Source organism: Spermophilus citellus, assembly GCF_964194105.1.
Source record: "Spermophilus citellus genome assembly, chromosome: 2".
Lineage (NCBI taxonomy): Eukaryota > Metazoa > Chordata > Mammalia > Rodentia > Sciuridae > Spermophilus > Spermophilus citellus.
The window spans coordinates 231,957,918-231,977,441 of NC_138183.1; the positions used below are offsets into that span (position 1 = coordinate 231,957,918).

General features: G+C 39.9%; 1 protein-coding gene across 3 annotated transcripts in view; it reads right to left on the minus strand.

The window, feature by feature from the left end:
* Positions 1-16,495, minus strand: part of LRRC4C (leucine rich repeat containing 4C) — a 169,711-nt gene extending 153,216 nt beyond the window's left edge. For all 3 annotated transcript variants that reach the window (XM_081262086.1, XM_081262084.1, XM_081262085.1), the window contains exon 1: positions 14,617-16,495. The gene's annotated coding sequence lies outside the window, so the exon portion shown is untranslated. The remainder of the gene's footprint in view (positions 1-14,616) is intronic.
* Between the last annotated feature and the right edge of the window lie 3,029 nt (positions 16,496-19,524).

The following is a 19,524-nucleotide window of genomic DNA, read 5'->3' on the forward strand; positions in this document are numbered from 1 at the left end:
CTCTGGAGGAGAGCCAGGTCCCAGGTTTCTGGAATCCTTTTCACAAGTAAGAGCTGGCTGGTAGGCGCACAGGATAGTGATAAAGATGGACTGGAAGGAAAAGGGCAAACCAGGGCATGATTAGAGTTACCTGGGTTTGAAAAGTGCTCACAGCCCAGGTTAGGGTAGAATGGAGCATACTGAGAGACAGTAAGAAGCAAAGAGTCTGCCTTGTCAGCCTCAAGGGACAGGAAGCAAGGGTTCCCACATTATACAATAGTGAGCAGCAGGAAACCTTTTCTTTTCTTTTTTTTTTTTTTTAACCTTTAGATTTGAGTATAAAAATCCACAAATGATGTTAAAGTCACTTTCTATTCTTTGTACAGAAGGTGTTGGGTCTAACACGTAGTAGGCCATAAGAAGAATCATCCTCTGGACATCACACCATGCCTGAATCTACAGTGTATTGCCCCAAAGTGCAATCCTTTCTCTTGTGCCTTGAATAGCAGAGGCACTCTGGCAGACGTTGTGGGGGAATTCAGGACACAGAGATAAAGGGATGGTATCACACATGTATGGCTAAAATGGAGCCAGTGATCGTGTCCATAGATCCTACAATCACATTGTGCTTTGGCCTCCTTTCCGGCTATTGCCCTACAGTATGTCATAAAGAAAATAAAGGGTGGTATGATGAAGACTGAGGACTGATTGGGGCACTACTCCTCTCTGGCCCTATGCCCAAATAAGCCAAGAATTCTAATTTTTCCCATTATATTGGTGGGGAAAAAAATAACAAGGGTTATCTAAAACCATATCTCCTTTAGCTGCCCACCTCCACCACCACCATCCTGGAAGGAAAAGAGTAAAGTCTTAAGACCTATGGAAGAAGGACCCTTATTTCCATTTTCTCCACATGAAGGAGGATGTCTTCTGCCTGTTAAAGTAAGACAATAAATAACTGGGACAGACTTATGTGCCTAAGATGCTGATATTAGTAACACTGTATCTTAAGGAACAAGGTTTCCAACTGCTAATATCTATACAGGTACTGAAAATCTCACTGTTAGAGACCTTTAGGATATGAAATACTTCTTCACTCTTGCCCATGTAAGACAAAAAAGAGCTATAATCAACCAAAAACAGAGCCTCCTACAAACCCCTGTGGATTCCTTGTGGTGATCTCAAATGGGTGTTAGGTTTAACATACATGGTACAGGGAAAGTTATACTTTCAAACATCCAGAGTCATGGCTGGGCAGTGATCCCATCAAACTAGAGAATGTAAAATACTAGAAGAAATAGTCAAAGCTGAGAACACCAGGAGAAGACAGGAAGAAGAAAAAAAAAAAAGCAGATTTGGGTTTCTTTCAAGAAATCCAGTTACAATACTTTTGTTAAAGAGTCCCATGGGAGAAGCAGTACAGCAGAGTAGAAAAACCACCAGGATAAACAGAGGTTTAAAGCAGAGTCCTGTTGTTGACTGACCCCTGTGATCCAGCAAAGTTATCAAACCCACCCAAACTTCACTTGTCCCACCTTTAAAAACGGTGCTCTTTTGCATGTAGACTACTAATTATAAGTGGGAAAGTATTTAGAATGATGTCTATACATATTAGTCATTCAATAAATGTTATCCATTATTGGTTTTTCCATGTTATTATTGCAGCTATTAGAAGATTACAATTAGATAAAATATATAAAATAACCAACTACAATTCCAACCATTTTACAAATGATCACAATGGAATTCATCTTTTTTTTTTTTAACTTTCCACGAAAATCTTACCCCGCCATTCATTTGCTGTCCAATGATATGAATTTGGTATAATTATTAATTGTGATCAGATCACTATACCAATATGAATGAACTATCTGTGGTGTTTCTAGTAAAGAAAACAACAGTATTAATTCTACAAAAAAGATAACTCCCAGTCTTTGAATGTGGTAAGCAGCCATGTGCTATGAAGAGACCTTCTTAGCAAAGATTTGACACCAAAGACCAGGTAATTATTTCCTCCATCTGCCTAGGAAGAAACAGAGGGCCTTGGGCTTCATTTGATCACTACCCTGGGTAGACAAAATGAAGAGAGCAACCTCTGCTTTGATCAATTGGATTGAATCCAGGCTGGGTGGGAGAAGCACACTCATGGGTGGTGATTCATCTACCCAGGCATGAAAGTGACCAGGAGTGTGCCTGAGGTACTTTGAAAGACCTCTCCTAGAGGCCTATAATTGACTGAAGAAAATTCTGTTTTGTTTTGCTTTTGTTCTTGTTTGCTCATTACCAGACGACCTGCATATTCCCTTTCAAAAAAAAAAAAAGAAGAAGAATCTATTCCTAAGAGAAGAACAATGCCAAAATAACACATCTGTAGATAAAGTTGACCCAGTGAAAAATAGTTACAGCTAGATGATTTATGGGGAAAAAAGGGAACTCATTGGATGGTTATGGAAACCTGAATATCTATATACAATATAGCATTACTGAGAAGTGGAAACAACCCTTGCAGCAAGTTACAGTGTGAAACAGGTTACAGGTACATTGTTCTTGCCACTTTTCACCACCAGACATAAGGAAGATACTTGTGATTTTTCTCTCCAATCTACTTGAATCTCTCTCTCTCTCTCTCTCTCTCTCTCTCTCTCTCTCTCTCTCTAATAAAACTCTAAGTTTCCTTCAGGGATGCATTTGATCCTCAATTCCATTTCCTTAAAGACAATGGTGGTTCTTGAGTGGCATATAACCTAAGCTAGTCCAGTCATCCTAGATCTTAGGACACTCTCAGAGTTTGCTAAAACAAAGACTAAGTAAAGAGAATTAAAGAGAAAATAAAGCAGGAGTCCCAACGTCATTGTGAACATCTGGATCAAACTATACCTGAACTTCATGAACAAGAGGACTTTTCAGTAAGTTGTATCAGATTTTTTCCTTACCCTACAACAATTTTTTTTTCTTTTACTTAGAATAGACTAAGACATCACTACTGAGTCAGGTCCAAGTTATCAATCCCACAAGAAATCACTAATATGGATAAGTAAAAATCATGTATCCAAAATGAAAGCAACAAACATTTATTTTATTGGTCCTTTCAATTCTGCTTCCCAAATTATACAGCTTATATAAGAAACATCAGCAATTTCACTGTGCCAAATTCAGAAACTTAACAGATTATTTCACAGTATTGTAAGAAAAATGCCATTTACATTTTTATCAATAATAGCCTGAATTTTCATGTGATAAGCACTCTGCTAAAAGCTTTACAGGCCTTATTTCAATTATAACTCCTCATACCCTTGTCTTGTAGCTATTTCCACATCACAGATGAGAAAGCTGAGGTTCACGATGGGGAAATTGCTCAAAACCACCATCGAAGATGGGGAAAGGCTCAGATCATTCTGGCTCTTATGTCCCTGTTTGAAATCACCAAGCTTGTTGAATCATGGGATGCTCTAAACAAGAGAAGGGCAAAGCATCTGACATGCAGCACTCAGCGTTTTGCAGCTGCTAGAACTCATGGTTGCTATGCTTCGGGAGGTTCAATTTCATTGTAAAATATCTATTCTGTGAGTCTGAGAACAAGTAAAGAGCTCCTCTGTATCTAATAACACAAAGGTCCCTGATGACTCATTTGGCCCTCTCTGTCAGGAGGGTATCTGGGCATATCTGCAGGAGCTTAGGTCCAGCTTCAACACCAGATCTGGGGAAAAGACCATGTGAGGTCAGCAACCACGAGCAGTATCAAGCCCATCAGCTCTAAATCCTTAATATTTCCTCTCAATAAACACCTAGGGGATGTGCTGTGCCTCATCCCTGGCTGGACTGAAAGGCTCAGAGCAGGCTTACAATGAACAGTAGACACAGACCATGGGACCCAAGTCTTTAATACAGACAGAGCCTCTGTCCCTTCTTGGCTGCAGTGATCAGCAGCAGGGTTGGACCTGAAGTGATGGCCCTGTGCCGGCAAAGCACTTTGGCACATGCCGGGATGTGAAAGGCTCTAATGAGACCCATTTCACAATTCACTGGCCACGTGCATTAAGCAGGCAAAGATTTCTTCCTAACATCCCTGCGCTATATCCTATGGCCCAGGTCTGCAACAGGGTTCCCCCACCAGCCCAGGAAACCAGATCTCTTGCTTCTCTTTCCTTGGCAGTGAAATCAGCGAAGTGAGAGGCAGCAGTCTAGCTTTAAAGAGACAGGACGCATTTCCAACCGCAGATCTCTCTCAGGGTCTACAGGAACCTTCCAGAGACCTGCAATGCATGCTAATCCTTTCACTGGTGAAGAGAGTGGGCTCCTTCATAGTAAAGTCATTGTTCTTTCTAATTGTCAGAGACTGCTGCTCTGCACTTGCCTGGAGCGATCCAATTAACATATCACCACAACACCAACCATTATAATATGTTCTGTGTCCTACCAACAAGGGAAAGCCCCAACCCTGCCTCCATCCACAGCTTCCGTCTAATTAGGTCTTTAATACATAAACAGACGGGCAAAACAGAAACCTGGAGAGAAGACTGTACGTCTGCTTCACTTTCTGCCTAAAAGCAATGTCTTGGAGTTGGAATATTACTGTTGTCAATGGGGAATGAGTTAAAGGAAGTGAGAACAAAAGAAAGAACAGAGGAAGGAGGGAAGGGAAGGGGAGGTGAGGAGTAGGAATGGAGGCAGATAGAGAGGAATGGAGGGAGGGTGAGAAGGAGAGGGTAAGGCAGCTTGCTGCTTTGGGGAATTGAAAAACATGTAACTTCTGCTGGAAACGATTGCCATGGCAACATTCAAACAATACAGAGAAAGCCTTCAGAGTTCCATTCTTGCCTTCCTGAACACCACTGTGTAGACCTGAACTCTTTTAGGGTGGCTTCTGACTTTTCGCCTATTCAATTAGTAGACATCAGAGTTCCCTGGATCTCTCCTCATAATAGATTTGAATCCAGTCACTCGTACTCATGCTGTGGTCCCTGTTGGGGTGACTCTGTAGAGATAACTGAACTCTCAACATTTCCTCTGCCCAGGTTAGAAAAGCCAGGGTGAGATCGTCCTCCTCTCTTTCTTTCTTGCCCACCATCCCCTGCCCATCTCATGCCAAGTTTGGGAAAACCAACACACTCAGAGATCTGTCTCAGATTCAATGTCAGACCTTTCAGGAGAAAAACATCTTTACTCTTTCAGATGCCAGGCACCTTTGTTAGAAACTCCCTATCTTAGTTACTGAAGTTCCTATTATCATTATCAAGCAGTTCATTTCAAGAAAACATGTGTAGTATCTTTAAAATGAATTCCTTAGTACTACAGCTCTTAAGCCAATAAACAAACTACATACAAATGATCAGCGGCATTGACAACAGGATATCTATTAACACATCACAAATAAGTCAACCAACCTGGCAGGGCTACATCTACAGTAACAGATGAGTTTAATAATTAAGAGACTGTCTCAAAAGAAAAGATCCTATCATTTTTAATCTGTGAAGCTCCCCACCTTCCCCCGCCCTCCCTACTTAGCAGCAAACAAAGAAATAAAATCAGATGACTGAATTCTTACATGAACTATGAGGACTTGGATAAGACTGATGAAATAAAACAAATGGGGCACTCCCCCCACAAAACAGTGTTGTCTCAGCAGCTTGAAGTTCAGCAAGAACCAAGGACCACATTCATCACTACCTCTTCATAATAGGTCTTTGACCATCTTCCCAACATCTTAAGCTTTATCATAGGGGGTGTAGTAGTGAAGACATCATTACTTTGGAAGTTTGGAATAAAACTTGTTGAAAGGATTAAGAGGGATTTCAAAAGCATTGTGACTCTTTCTAATAATACTCTGTTGTCTACTATTATTACTATTAGAGATTAAAAATAACATCTCAGTGGAAAGATATCATCTAACATGAGAAGAAAAACATTTTTAAAAAAAGGACTTAATGAAGACCAGATATCCCAATGTAATCTTTACCTTCAGAGATTGAAGAATAAAAATTAATGCATGAAATTAAAATTAAAGCATAACTAAATAGTATCTTACCATTTAATACTTTCCTTTATCTAATTTAGTGTTTTCTGCTGCTCCTTCTGAAGCATGAAGCCAAAGCAACCTGAGAACGTATGGCTGGATCTCATAAAACCAGTTGTTCAGCCAAGCATGGTGACACACGCCTGTAATTCCAAAAGCTCTGGAGGCTGAGGCAGGAGGCTTTCAAGTTCTCGCCTAGCATGTGCGGGGCCCTGGGTTCAATCCTCAGCACCACATAAAAATAAATGAATGGGGAAAAGGTATTGTGTCCAACTACAAATAAAAAAATAAATATTAAAAAAAACCTGCCTCAGCAACTTAATGAGGACTTAAGCAACTTAAGAGAGATGGTGAAACCCTGTCTCTAATAAAATATAAAAAAGGGGGGCCGGGATGTGGCCCAGTGGTTAAGTGCTTCCCCGGGGTTCAATCCCCAGTGGGGAAAAAAAAAAAAAAAAAAAAAAAAGGATTTCATTTGTCATGAAATGTAGCTCCAGCTTACCTTTTCATTTTTTTTTTTTTAAATCAAGGCAGTTTTACTAAAAGAAGATCTTTTTCCAGTTCCATCTTTCATGTGTCCATTTATGGGCATTTCTTAAACTTGCAAATTCAGTCTTTTTCTCATAGTCATTCATGAAGAGGAAGGCCTACATCATACATCTGTGAAGATTGTGTAGGTCAAAACTCTAAGGAACACCTTTATTTTGTGAGCAATGGGGTCTTGGTGAATGTTGCCAGAGAGCATTATGCATTGCAAAACCTGCAGTCAACTTATCAACAGCTATAAATTAGAACATAAAATTGGCACTACAAGATGTTTAAACCACTATTTTTTGAAACAGCATCCTTAAAAGTAGCTATCACCAATATGTCAAAAAGTCAACCAGAAATCATACAGGCATGCATCAAACTGCATAAGGTAATTAAAGCACCTTGATTTTTGCTTCAATTTATATCAACTCATGGTAACATATTCATCTTGTATATTTTAAGAAGTGATGATTGGCAGCTATGCTTTCTGTTAGTTAAAATGGAAAAGCAAATTGCAATGTGTTTATTACACAAAGTAATTCTGAGATATGGTCCCTAGTGGAAAAATAATGAAAGGTGATCTTAATGGCAAAAAATATTGGAAAAATAATGGCTTACATCATAAAAGAAACTGAAGGAATCTCTTCTTGCTAAAGATTGTTTAGATCATCCATCCATTTACTGGTTCAAGCAAAATATTTTGGAAACTCCTAGTTTATTTAGATGTGGGCGATGATAAGGTTTATGAGATTCATACCCTTAAGGAAGTCATCATCTAGTGGATTCTCGCCAAGTAAGTAGAAATGTTACAATCAGAGGTATCGCAGGTACACAAACAAGATGTTCATACACAGGGCACAGGGAGACCCAGAGGACCCAGAGCAGCTGGGAAAGGTTCTCCTAGAGGCATTAACATGTTCTGACACTTACATACAAAGTCTATGCTAGGCAAAGAGAGTGGCCCTCACAAAGTTCAAGACAAAACTAACCTGGCCTACCTCCAGAGTGAATCATTTAGTATAGCAGTGAGATAAGGGAGACTGGCCATTTGTAGTGTCAAGAGAAGAGTATAGATTTTATACTATAAATATATTTATGGAATATAGAGAAAGGGATGTTCAGCTTCATTTCTTATGAGGATATTTCTGGAAGAAGAGTGAATAATGGATTACACTGAAGAATAGTTGATGCTATCAGAAAGACCAGCTACAGACATCTAAGACAGTAATGATGGGATCTGGACAATGGCAGTAATAGGACACACACAATCTAAGCTTAAGGCTGGATTTGAAGATGGGCTGGATAAGAAGGAGGCTAAAGACAAGGATATCACTGGAAAGAGAAACTATATAGGTTCCTGAAGTGAAAAAGATCTGTAGTAGTTGTTGTATGAAATTTGAGAGGCCAGCAGGAGACTCCGGTGCATTAACAGGATTGAAGGAGATTTAGGAGTCTTGAGAGTATATGCAAAATGGCAAGGAGTTCAGTTTCACCTACAAAACCAAACTCAAATGACTTCTCTCAAAAACGTGGAGAGACTGAGAACAGAAGAGTCAAAGGGAAGGCACCAGCATTTAAGGAGTACAAAAGGAAAACAGAAGGAGGATAAAGTAAAATGAAAGGAATGATCATGATCAATGCCCAAATGCCCCAAATCTCTGGAACAGTTTCAGGAAGCCAGTGGAGGGAAATGGTACCCGGTGCTACAGAGAGGTCAAGGAGGAGGAGGACTGCAATCAGGTGTGGGGTCCACGCAGTTAGGATCCCATCTGGGGTACAAGTGTCACATCCAAAGTCCAAACTTATTAGCACTGATGGTAATTCTCATTTTCTAGATAATATGATAGCATTTCCCCAAGTTTTTCTCTATAGTAGATATGGTGGGTCAGTTCAGGCCATTCTTCCTGGATCTTTCTTAGAAATTGCTCCCTCCTTACTTAGGGTCAAACTTGGATATTACTGAGGACTTACGAAATTATGCAAGGTATATGAAACCAAGAAGCTTGAGGACTTTGATTTCAGGAAACAGGATGGAGGGAAACAGCTGACATCCTGACCTCAGTGAAAATATTCAGATCAAGCACTAGATTCTGTGATAGTGAACTGTAATATTATTTGTTACCACTTTAACAAATTTGAGTCTACTGATTCTGATCTTGGGTCTTAAAGTGAGGAGGTAAGTAGCTTCCATTTCCAGCCCCATCTTTTTGATGCTGTATAACCTAAGACAAATTACCCAGCCTCTGTTCCTTGAGTGAAGATTAAGGAGAAAAACATGTTATATTCTCAACACAATGTTGTGCATATCAAATGCTCAATATGTGGTAATTATTATTGTTATTAAGTTATGCTTCTAAACCCCATAAATGTTGAAAACATCTGTAACCATCGAAAGCTGCCATAAATCTGTACATAAGTTGAAATAAAATTGTTAGTCTTATGTAAGTTTTTTTTTGTCATTTTAGACTTCATTATGAATTTACTTACAATAATATCAACAATAATATCTCCTGCTTTGAAAGTAGATTTGGCAAAAAAAGAAAATTATTTGCATACTCAGAAAATGTGATGCAAAACACAAATTTGATAGTTAAATGTTTCTATTTCTATAGAAAATAAGCACAGATTTCAAAATAAGGCAAAGAAGCTATTACTTGTGATTGAATACCATTCATATGCCAAATACTTGCATATCTTAATGCTCCCAAAATAACTAGAAAAAAAATATTTATAATTTTACAGTTGAGGCACTGGGGGTTAGCAAGTTCAAATGGCCAAGGTAGAAGCCACCAGCTGAAAGGTGGTAACATAAAGGTGGAATCCAATGTTTGCATTTGTAATTCTCATAGTATAACTCCTACAAACCCGTCAGCCATTTACTTCGGCTTTTTACCCACATATCTACCATTGCAATGCTCATTCTACTTTTCTCCCATAATACTATGCTATTCTTCGTCACATTTGAATAACCAGTTTCCTGCCTTTAGGGATTATACATTTTTAATTCTTAGAAGTGCTAAACTTCTAAATTGTCAACTATCAACTCAGAATCCTAGAATCTTAGTACTTGGAGCAACCTCAGTTTTTACCTCTAATTAAAAGAGGAGAATATAAGACCTATGGAGGTGAGGTGAATTGTACAAAATGTCATAGTCCATTAATAACACCAAAATTCAGAAAAGTATGCCTTATTCAGACCTCAGCATTTTCAACATAAGGAAGACACACAATGGTGGTGGGAGTGATGGTGGTGGTGGTACTGTGTGTGTGTGTGTGTGTGTGTGTGCGCGTGTATATTAATTGACATTTCTCAGGCAACTTCTATAGATTCCTAAAATCAAGACTTGTTTATATGTGTGGGCCTACAGGTGTGTGTGTGTGTGCAAAGGTGTACACACTCAGTTGAGTCCATTAGAGGGGGTGCTTCTTAAATTAAGTTAGTCATTCAAGGACAACTGATTGCATGCACAGTATCTATCAGGTACTCCTCTGAGTAGCTGAGGACATTCCAATAAACAAAACAGTACTCTTGCCCTCAGAGAGTGTTATAAGTACATTGTCTCAGCCACAAGATTTGTCTAACCAAATTTCAACTGTCAAATTTACATGTCTCCCGAGAAGTCATTTTGAAGAAAACAAAGATGTGGCAGATTCTTAATCCCCTTAGAGAGTCTCCTTAGACACCATTTACAAATCATTCTTTTTTTGTACCTATAATATAAAATAATTAATTGACGATCTCACCAAAGTTTACATGGACACAGAATGCATTTTATAGAAATCACTGAGTATATTTCCCAATCTTTGCTGAGGCAATGACATTGACTGCACTTCCAAATATATGGCAAAACTGTAGGACCTTGCAAAAAAAAAAAAATAGTTGTAAGGACTTATGTCCTACTTCAAACTTAATCCTGTCTATATATTTCGCCTTTTTAATCTATGTCCGTGAAAATGTGAATTAACAGTTACCTCTCAACAAAGACTATCTGTTTTTATTCAAACATGCATTTCATAACTAAAATCAGAGATGATCAATTTAAGTGTGCATTTATTGAATGCTTGCTGTGCATGACATATGGTTTCTGATTTCATTCTCACACCAGCCAGTTCCAAGCAGTTCTATTTTACAGATAAGCAAACAGGCTCAGGGAGGCTAAATGGTGCATGTAACGTGTGGCCCAGTGAAAAAGCTCAGTATTTGAATTCACTTTGGTTGCTAGCATCCAAGTTTCACCTAATTTCTTTGTCATCTTTAAAAAGCACATTAAAAAAATAAATAAAATGTATCAAATGCTTAGGATGTGCATACACAATTTTCATCTCTCCTTAAGAGAAAATGATCAACTTTGGAATACTTTTACAAAATTGACACCAATTTTAAATTATTTTCAAAAATATCATTAAAACACAACAGACAACTTCCCAGTCCAACTCTGCTATTTCACAGATATGACATCAAGGATAACAATAATTACAATACTAGAAGTCCTTTTTTCCATGAAGGGAGAAGAATTCCTTAGAGGCAGGTTGAGGAGATGGACAGAGCCCAAGGCTACTACTGTAGAGAGTGAAATCTTGAACAATGACCATGATTGGCTCCCTCAGAAAAACCACTGGCAAGTTGGTTTTGGAAGATTTGCACATGTAAGCAATAAGACATGTACATATACATTAAATTATCTTGATCCCATGCATTCTATTGAGGTTTTAGCCTATCAAAAAGTAAAGACAGTTTTTTTTAGGTAATATAGGATTCATCATGAATAGCCTTCTAGTGAATCCAAATCATGAACTTTGGGGTCTTAGTAGTGGTAATGGAATTTTACACCTTTAACTTAAATTATATAAGTGCATAGACTTTGTCTTTATTTTGTGAATTTCAGGTCCCCACTATGTCCTATATAGCCAAAAGGATACATTTAATACACAAGAGCCATGCTGTGCAACTTTAAGAAGAAAACCTATACAAACATGATTTTTATTTTCTCCTAAATTCTCTTCTATGTTTTGCTAATGGTTTTTCTATACTTTTTAGCATAAATTCATTATTCACAATTTCTGGTCTGGAACAACATATTATATCTAAAATGATATACTTCTGTATATAGATCTGTCCTGATAAGACCTAAGACAAGGAACCTGACTACTAATATAAGGTCACTTGCCACAATCTCAGGAAGCAAATACAAATTAATTAATCCAAGAATAACCATACAAATAGCCATCCTTAGAGGGCCTATTATGCTTGGGTTTTGCATAACATTACTTTTAATTCACAAAACAATCCAACAAATTAGATATTATCATTCCCATTCCACAAATGAGAAAATTGAGGGCCAGAGAGATTCCAAGTATTGCCCAAAGGACACAACAATTAAATTGCTGGAGGAACACATCTGCAATGTTAAAAGCAAATCTTGTAATACCTAGCAGATTTGGGCCTGTGCTTCTACCTATTCAAAAATGCTCCTCAGTGGGCACCAGCCTCTGCCTTGATATAAACTGGTCAGGTACCTCCAGTTCTACCATAGCCACAGTTCTTTCAATAGCCCATGAATAACTTGCTCTCAATGCAGGACCAGCTCTGGCTGCCAAGTCAAAGGAGCTTCAACCCAAGCTGAGTCTGCGTTCCTAACTGTAATGCTGGTGAAATGATTCACCACATGAAAAACATCCTGAGATGCCCTATTTGTGGAGGAGGGTGGGAGGACACATCTCAGCTCACAGTTTTAAACAGATTCTCTTTCCCTGTCTTCCCTTCCCTCTCTCCTTCTCTCTCAGGAATGCTGCATGTGTGTGTGTGGAAGGTTCAGTGACAGGTGCAATGTCAAAAAAAACAAACAAACAAAAAGTCTAACTGGAATAAGCACTGAGGAAATGTTGATGTTAAGAAAAAAATTAAAAACAAAAACAAAAACAAAACCTCCACCAATGGGCAGACCCATCCTAATCCTAATTACAAGGCCAGTATCCCATATGATGCTTAGAGTTGAACTACAAAGTAGAAAGCATCAGAGTACTTTTTGTTCCCCCTTCTTACTTTTAAGTCTGTTGTGCTCAGTTGTAGCTGATCAGGACCTTAACAAAACTTGAGTCCTTCCATGACCACAAATTGTGAACTGACAGTGGTCATATACAACTAAGCAAGCAAGCAAACAAACGAAATAATGCCGAGAATTATGGCAAAAATATGAAGAAGACTTTAGGGAAGAGCTCAAGAAATAAACAAGAGTCCTGCAGGAGTGTTTTCATAGGTTGGGAAAGGGATTACCTGATCTGGGTCCCAACTGGAAACAGGTGCCCAGAAAAATAAATTAGAGAAGCGCTCAGCTGTTGGCTACTTTAGTTAAGGAGTAATAAAAAGGATAAGAATAGGTGCTGTTGAGCAAAAGAACAGACTCAGAGGCTTATAGTGGGGGGTATTTCTGGTGTCTGTTACTGCCTCCCTAATATAAATCTAACTCCACAGTTTTTTTTTTTTAACAATTCTACTAGGACCACCACTCAACAGGACTGAATGTGCCCAACACTGAAAAGGAGCCCAAGGGACAGCTGCAGTTCATCTCCTTTGGGATATGCCAGAGTTGTGGCTCTTATTTAAATAAATAAATAAATAAATAAATAAATAAATAAATAAATAGTATCAAAGCTAGACTTCTGTGAATTATGAAAGAGAGAAAGAAAGAAACAAGGAAAAGAAAAAAGAATGAGGACAGAGAGGAGGGAAGAAGGGCAGGTAGGCTGGAGTTTACAATCCCTGAGATCTACACTGGTAGAAGTTTATTTAATTCTCTTGGGACTAGTGTACCCTTCCCTGACCCCTCCTAATAAAAATGGCAGCTGTGGTAACAGAACTAGCCATGCTGTGTGTGCCTGACTCCTTTCCAGTTTGGGTCTGAAACTTGTCTGCTGTTCTGAGGCTGTTGGTGAGTCACCTGTCTCATACTGTTTGGCCATTAACCAAAGAGTTACAGTTTCTCTAGGCCTCAGTTTCTGCTTTTATTGACATGACATCTCTGAGGACTCTTCTGGCACTAGTTATATGAGTCCATGATTCTGATAGAAGGCCCCAGAGAGGAACAGAGAAGCGTAAAGCAGAGTTTTGTCCTACAGTTCAGCTCCAGGACTCTGGCAGCTGTTGAGGAGGGAGGAGGTAATCCTGCAAGCCCTCAGGCTCTCTAAGCATTTTCAACCTCTCTTTCATCTTTATTTATTGACCCCACCCCCTACCCCCAACAAAGCTGGCATATGACAAATATTGGTGTTCAACACAACAAATCTTTCCTTTGGTTTATAATTCTAAGTTACCACAGGACATTAGATTCTGCTTATTTCTCAAGAGCTCTGTCCTAGTGATGGCTGGGAAGATTTCTGGCAAAACCCAAGCCAACTGCCCAAGTCCTCTACAATTATGTGCAACCTATTAGCCAAGGAAGCCATCAGTGAGAAGGGGGTTCTGTTGAAGAGAAGTGGGTCCTCCTTGATTCATTCTTAGCCCTGGTGAGAACCCTGTAAGGTGAAGACCATATTTAGAAGTGTGTGTGCAAGAGAGACTGTGCAGAGTGCAACCACCCCTTTCCACCCGTTTCCTCCCCCATGCCTACTCTCCAGCCTACAACTCACCCACTAGGCAGAAGCCATCCTTCACCTGCTTGGTTTATTATCATATTTTTTGTGTGAATACATTCTGTTGATCTGCAATGTCAGATTGGATAATGAAATTTAAATTGGGTCCCTTGGATTTCCAATATAGCTATATATTTGTGCTTCTAACTCTGGGGCTCCCATGTAACTTAAATCTATTCTAGAGTGTCAATCACACAGTACCAGCACCCCATACTGCAGTAGCTTTCTTGGGGATATTTTTTTTTTTCTTACTGAACATTTGCAAAAGCGCTTCCCCAGGATGCAGACAACCTGCATCATTATAGCAAACCAGCTTATCGGTGAGCACAGCCTGATGCCTTATTTTCTCTGCCCCAGTAGCCAGGTCTTTAAAAAACCACAGGAGAAGGGGATATAAGGAGAACAAGAACACCAAATTAATGAACATTGTTTTACAAATCAATAAGAAAATAAGTATCACTCACTGTATTTCAGACTCATCACAGCAACATCCAGATGGAAATCCAGGTGGTTAAGAACAAGAGAAAACGCATGATCTTGACACCAAAATGAGAGGGAGGAAAAAAAAAAAAAGGTTGATAAAAAAAATCCAACTGCAATTATCCGTCAATTTTAGTCAACATAGGCACAAATCCAACTGTACTTTGCTGGTTTCTCTCCCCCAATCAATGCCTCATTCTGCCGCGGTCAACTTTTCTTCTCTGAAATTTCTTTGCAGATGTATTATTAATTTCCTCTCCTCTTGTGGGAAATTCAAAAAGAAAAAAAAACAAGAAGAAGAAGAAGATGATGATGATGAAGAAGAAGAACCACCATATCAGGTCTTTACTTTCCTAAAAAAGCCCCAAACTTTTCACTCCAAAAATATCTCCTTGGCGCACTTTCTCCTTTATAGAGAAAAATGAACATACTTTTCCTTCGTGGATCCGCGTTTTTTCATTTCCAATCATCCTTTTGGGGAGGGGGAGCGACTGTCTTATTATTATTTATTTGTCAGAAACACACCAATCCCCGCACGTCTGCCACTGGCTTATTTCATTTTTCAACGCTCCCGGTGTACACATACACACATTTGGGTTAAGATCCAGCTCTCAGAAGAAAAAGCTTCGTTCTTCCTTCTCTTTGGCACGATCAGTTTATCCACTGCGTTCGGCTCCCAGAGAGAGCTGCGTCCCGCATTCTTCATTTTTGCAAGGCACCCAGCAGCCACCGCCACCAAAAAAAGTCACCTCTTACATAGTCGATTCCTTTTTCTACACCCCCCCCTTCCAAGAATTTGGGGATCAACTCCCCCCACTCGCTACCCTTCCGGCCGGCCCCTTTGCCAAAGATCTGATTAGATTTCGCATCACAACCCAGTGCGCAATTGGATTTTTGATTTCAGCCACCCGGCCAGCCACCTTCCCCTCTCCCCTGGAAACTCCCGGTTATATCCTGTCTCCTTCCCTCCACCGCCTCCGCAATTTCATAATCTCACGTTAAATGGAGTGCGGGGGGCGGGGGCGGGGGCGGGGGCGGAGGTAGTGGAGGAAAATTTCAAGGCTCCGTCAGCTGTCAAGAAATCCATTCCCCCGCCCGCTACTTTTTTTTTTTTTTTTTAAAGGCTCGGGGTGGCTTTCACTCTGTCCCCGCCCCCACCCCAGCACCCGGTCCAGATCTTCCAGGTGTGGCAGAACTCCGCGATCAGGGCCAGGATCACGGGGGAGATGCGTGATGCGGTCCCTCGCTGGTGGCCCCTGCCAGCACCCAGGTCCCCTTCTCCATCAGCGGACAGCAGATCCAGGGGCGCCAGCGATGGAAGTTCGGACTGGGCTTTTATTTCAAATGGGGAAGGTAGTGGTGGGACCGACGCGGTGTGGAACAAAATTTTAAAAGAAAAAAAAAAAAGGAAAAAAGAGAAAGAAAAAAGAAAAGAAAAAGAAGAAACAGGAACGAAGGTTTTAAAAAGAAAAAAAAAATCCCTAATCGCTGGCTCCTCTCATCCTTCTCGAATGAAACTGCAGCTTTGATCTCATTTCCAGCTGCGTTGGGTACATTTTGGAGCCACAAGTTGGTTCCTCTTGGCGCAGACCTTTCCGACGCCGGCAGGTTCTCCGCGAGGAGACGCGTAGTCAGGCGCACAGCCGCTCCGCGCCGACCTTAGCGCCATCGCCCTGGTTGGCGGCTCCCTACTCCGCAGAAACCCCGGTCCCCTTCCATCCACTCCGGCCGGAACCCTCTTCTTACCCCTTGCTCTCCTCCCTCCCCTCCTTTTTCCTCCAAATAAATAAATGCGTTTCCTGCGCCGGCTGCAGCTGCTGCCAGTCTAGGCTTTCTCTCGACCAATTCTACGTCCTATCATTTAGGGTCCTTGCTCCCCAAAGGCTTCCTTTCGGACTGCAGTCCCCTTCCCTTCTCTTCCCCTCTTTCTTTCCCCTTTCCCTTTCCCTTTCTCTGCTAGTGATCAGTAAAATACAATTACCCAATTACCTCCCATCATCTTAGCAGTGATTGGTCAATTGCATTAACACTTGAAGTCAGGGAAGAGGGGGTTGGAGCCTCTAAGGTGTGGCACTGCTGCCACCTGGAGGGCAGAACCGGAACAGCGGCATTTCAAAGCATCCCCCCCCTCCACCCACCTCCACCATCACACACACTCCCCATGCTAGGAGGTTAGTATTAGGCAAAGAAATTCGGGCTGTAAGGCAGAAGTTGTCAGTTTTTTTTTTTTTTTTTTCAAAAAGCCTGCTTGTTTTCATCCGGAAAGCTAGGAGTTTTGAACTACAATGTGGAAGATATTGAAATCAAGTCACCATTAGGATTCAAAATGATCACCAAACATGCGGAGCTGTTACTTTCAGATTGCAAGGTGAGAGCCTCTTCGAAATGAAGCAGGCTGGTCCCAAGGCAGGGATTAACATAGTGCTATTCTTTAGAACTGGCTCCTCAGAAAGAATCAGAAGTAGCTCAAATGCTACTGGGGAGAGAGCCTGTGGTCGGGCAGAATAATCTCACCAGAAGGAAGCAACTGTAAAGGCCAGATAGGAGCCTTCAGCCTATGCAGTGTTGCAATAAATTGGCCTGTTCAGTTTGTACAAGACATCCACGACAGCTTGACAACTCAATTCCACATCCCTTGCTCCTAGATGTGGGCTTTCCCATCACCTAGAGTTAGGGAGGCAGTTGGCACATTTCAACTTCACTGGTCTCCTATGAAGAAGGGACGTGGCCCACAAAACAAAGATATTCACACTATGTTTATATTTGCTTTCTCTTTCCACTATGTAATACTTATAAGGTCCTTTCTATGAACTATGGTTGTTCCTTATATGTCATTCAAATAGGAGACCTTGAGATTAGAAATGCATAAAACTAGGAATGATAATTCAAACGACAACAAAAAATTAAATCTGTGGCAAAGGGGGGGTTGATAAATATTTCTGTTTCATGTTTTGTATGTAATGATCTTTGTACTGATTTTCTTTGTTTTTGAGAAATCAGAATATGTACTTAGTTTAAAAACACTTTAAAACAAAGAGAGCAAACCATTGTGAGAAGTAGCATCAGTCAGAAAAGCCTTTTTACTAAAGGAACATCAGAGGCATATCCAAGTTCACACCAGATGTTCTTTCTACTTTTTTCCTGTTTCCTTTATAGTACAATATATAATCCCATGCTCAGACTTAAAAAATTTTTCATCTATAAGTTTCTTAGGGGGCTAAAAATTTTCTGTGATATGGACCTTAGATATAATAACCTGCAAACAAAAGACCTTTCCTCACACATGGATTGTGATTCATTAAAATCCCTCCACCTGTTTGAAGGTTTTCATGTAATTATTAATCATGTCAAAATGCATATCTGTTGAGGGGGATAGGCATTGCTTCTATTTTTAATAAATGCTGCACTGATTGAAAACATTAATAGGCAGCTGAGTACAACTTCAATTTGTGGGTTTTATTAAATATTTTTGCTCTGAAGGGCAATTTTTTAAGAATTTTAATTTTATGTGGTGCTGATGATCGAACCCTGTGCCTCCCACATGCAAGGTGAATACTCTACCATTAAGATACAACTCCATCCCTAATTTGTGTTTTCTCATTGCAGCTTATCAACAACTAAACCATTGAAAAGCATATTCACTATCTTCTCTAGATGGCTTCAGAGGAGTCTACACTCTGGTTCAGAACTATGCTGGAAAACATGAAAAATAAAAATGTATATATTTTAGGGGTTTTGACTGCAAGGGAAAAGGCCAGTGATTTGTTTATTCAGAGCTGGTTAATAGCTATCTACCAGACATCTTTAACACTTCTTAGAATGAATTAATCTATTGAGCAAAAACAGCAGGGAAGTATCAGTGTTAGTTAATCAAAAAGGAAAAGCAAGGAGTCCTCATTCCTGTTAGCTATCACACCAGCAGCAGCTGCAGTACCTTTTCCCACATCTGCTATTTATTTGCACTATAAGAACTTGACTTAGTTATTTGACTTTCATTTTTAGATTTAGCTTCTACTGGTAATTATATGCACAATATGTTGCTAGATTTCTCACATTAAGCCCACTGTTAAGGATTGGGACAGGGCATCCCACCCTCAATGGAAGGTCCCTGCAAAGTTATATAACACAAGAGAGCGAAGAACCAGGGGGCTCATCACAATCAACCACACCCTCTATCTCTGACATCACCTTATTTAATACTCAAAGCCACCTCCTGAGAGGTTTTGAGGGTGTGGAAAGTGAAATGCAAAGTCACATACTCGGTAAATGACAGCCAAGCTTTGAACCCAAAGCTATGCAATTTCTAATTTTCTAGTTTTGCTTTGACTTCTAGGTTGTGGGTAACATGGGGAATGCCTCTAAGATAGCCAGAATCACACAGTCATCAGCACTGATTTCTAGAGATGAACTTGTAACCCTGTGGGGAAACGGCATTTTCATATTTGTCACTGAATGACCTTACTCAAAAAAAAAAATTGAAATAAATAGTGAATAAGCTAAATTTCATAAAAATACATGAGCAAATTTAATCACTGTTAAGAACAATGTAAATATAGATAGTTATATAGTAGAGGTTGCTAGGTGCTGTCAATAATGACAGGGTCTGTGTTCAGGTAAAATTCATCATAAAAGCTCTGTTAGAAGAAATAATTGTCTAATCAGTAATTGGTCACATCTTCATACTCTCAATTAGTCTGTCTAGTAATCAGGGAAAGGGCAAAATGCCATTGGAATGATATGAGTTGGAAAAGGAGAGGCAGGGGTCAGCATGACATGGACATAACAGAGCTCCACCCTGATTCTCTGATTTCCAGACATTTGAGTAGTGAAACACAATTACCAAATTATTTTCCTGTGTGTTGGTGACTCTAACTGGTGTAATCTTTAGCAAA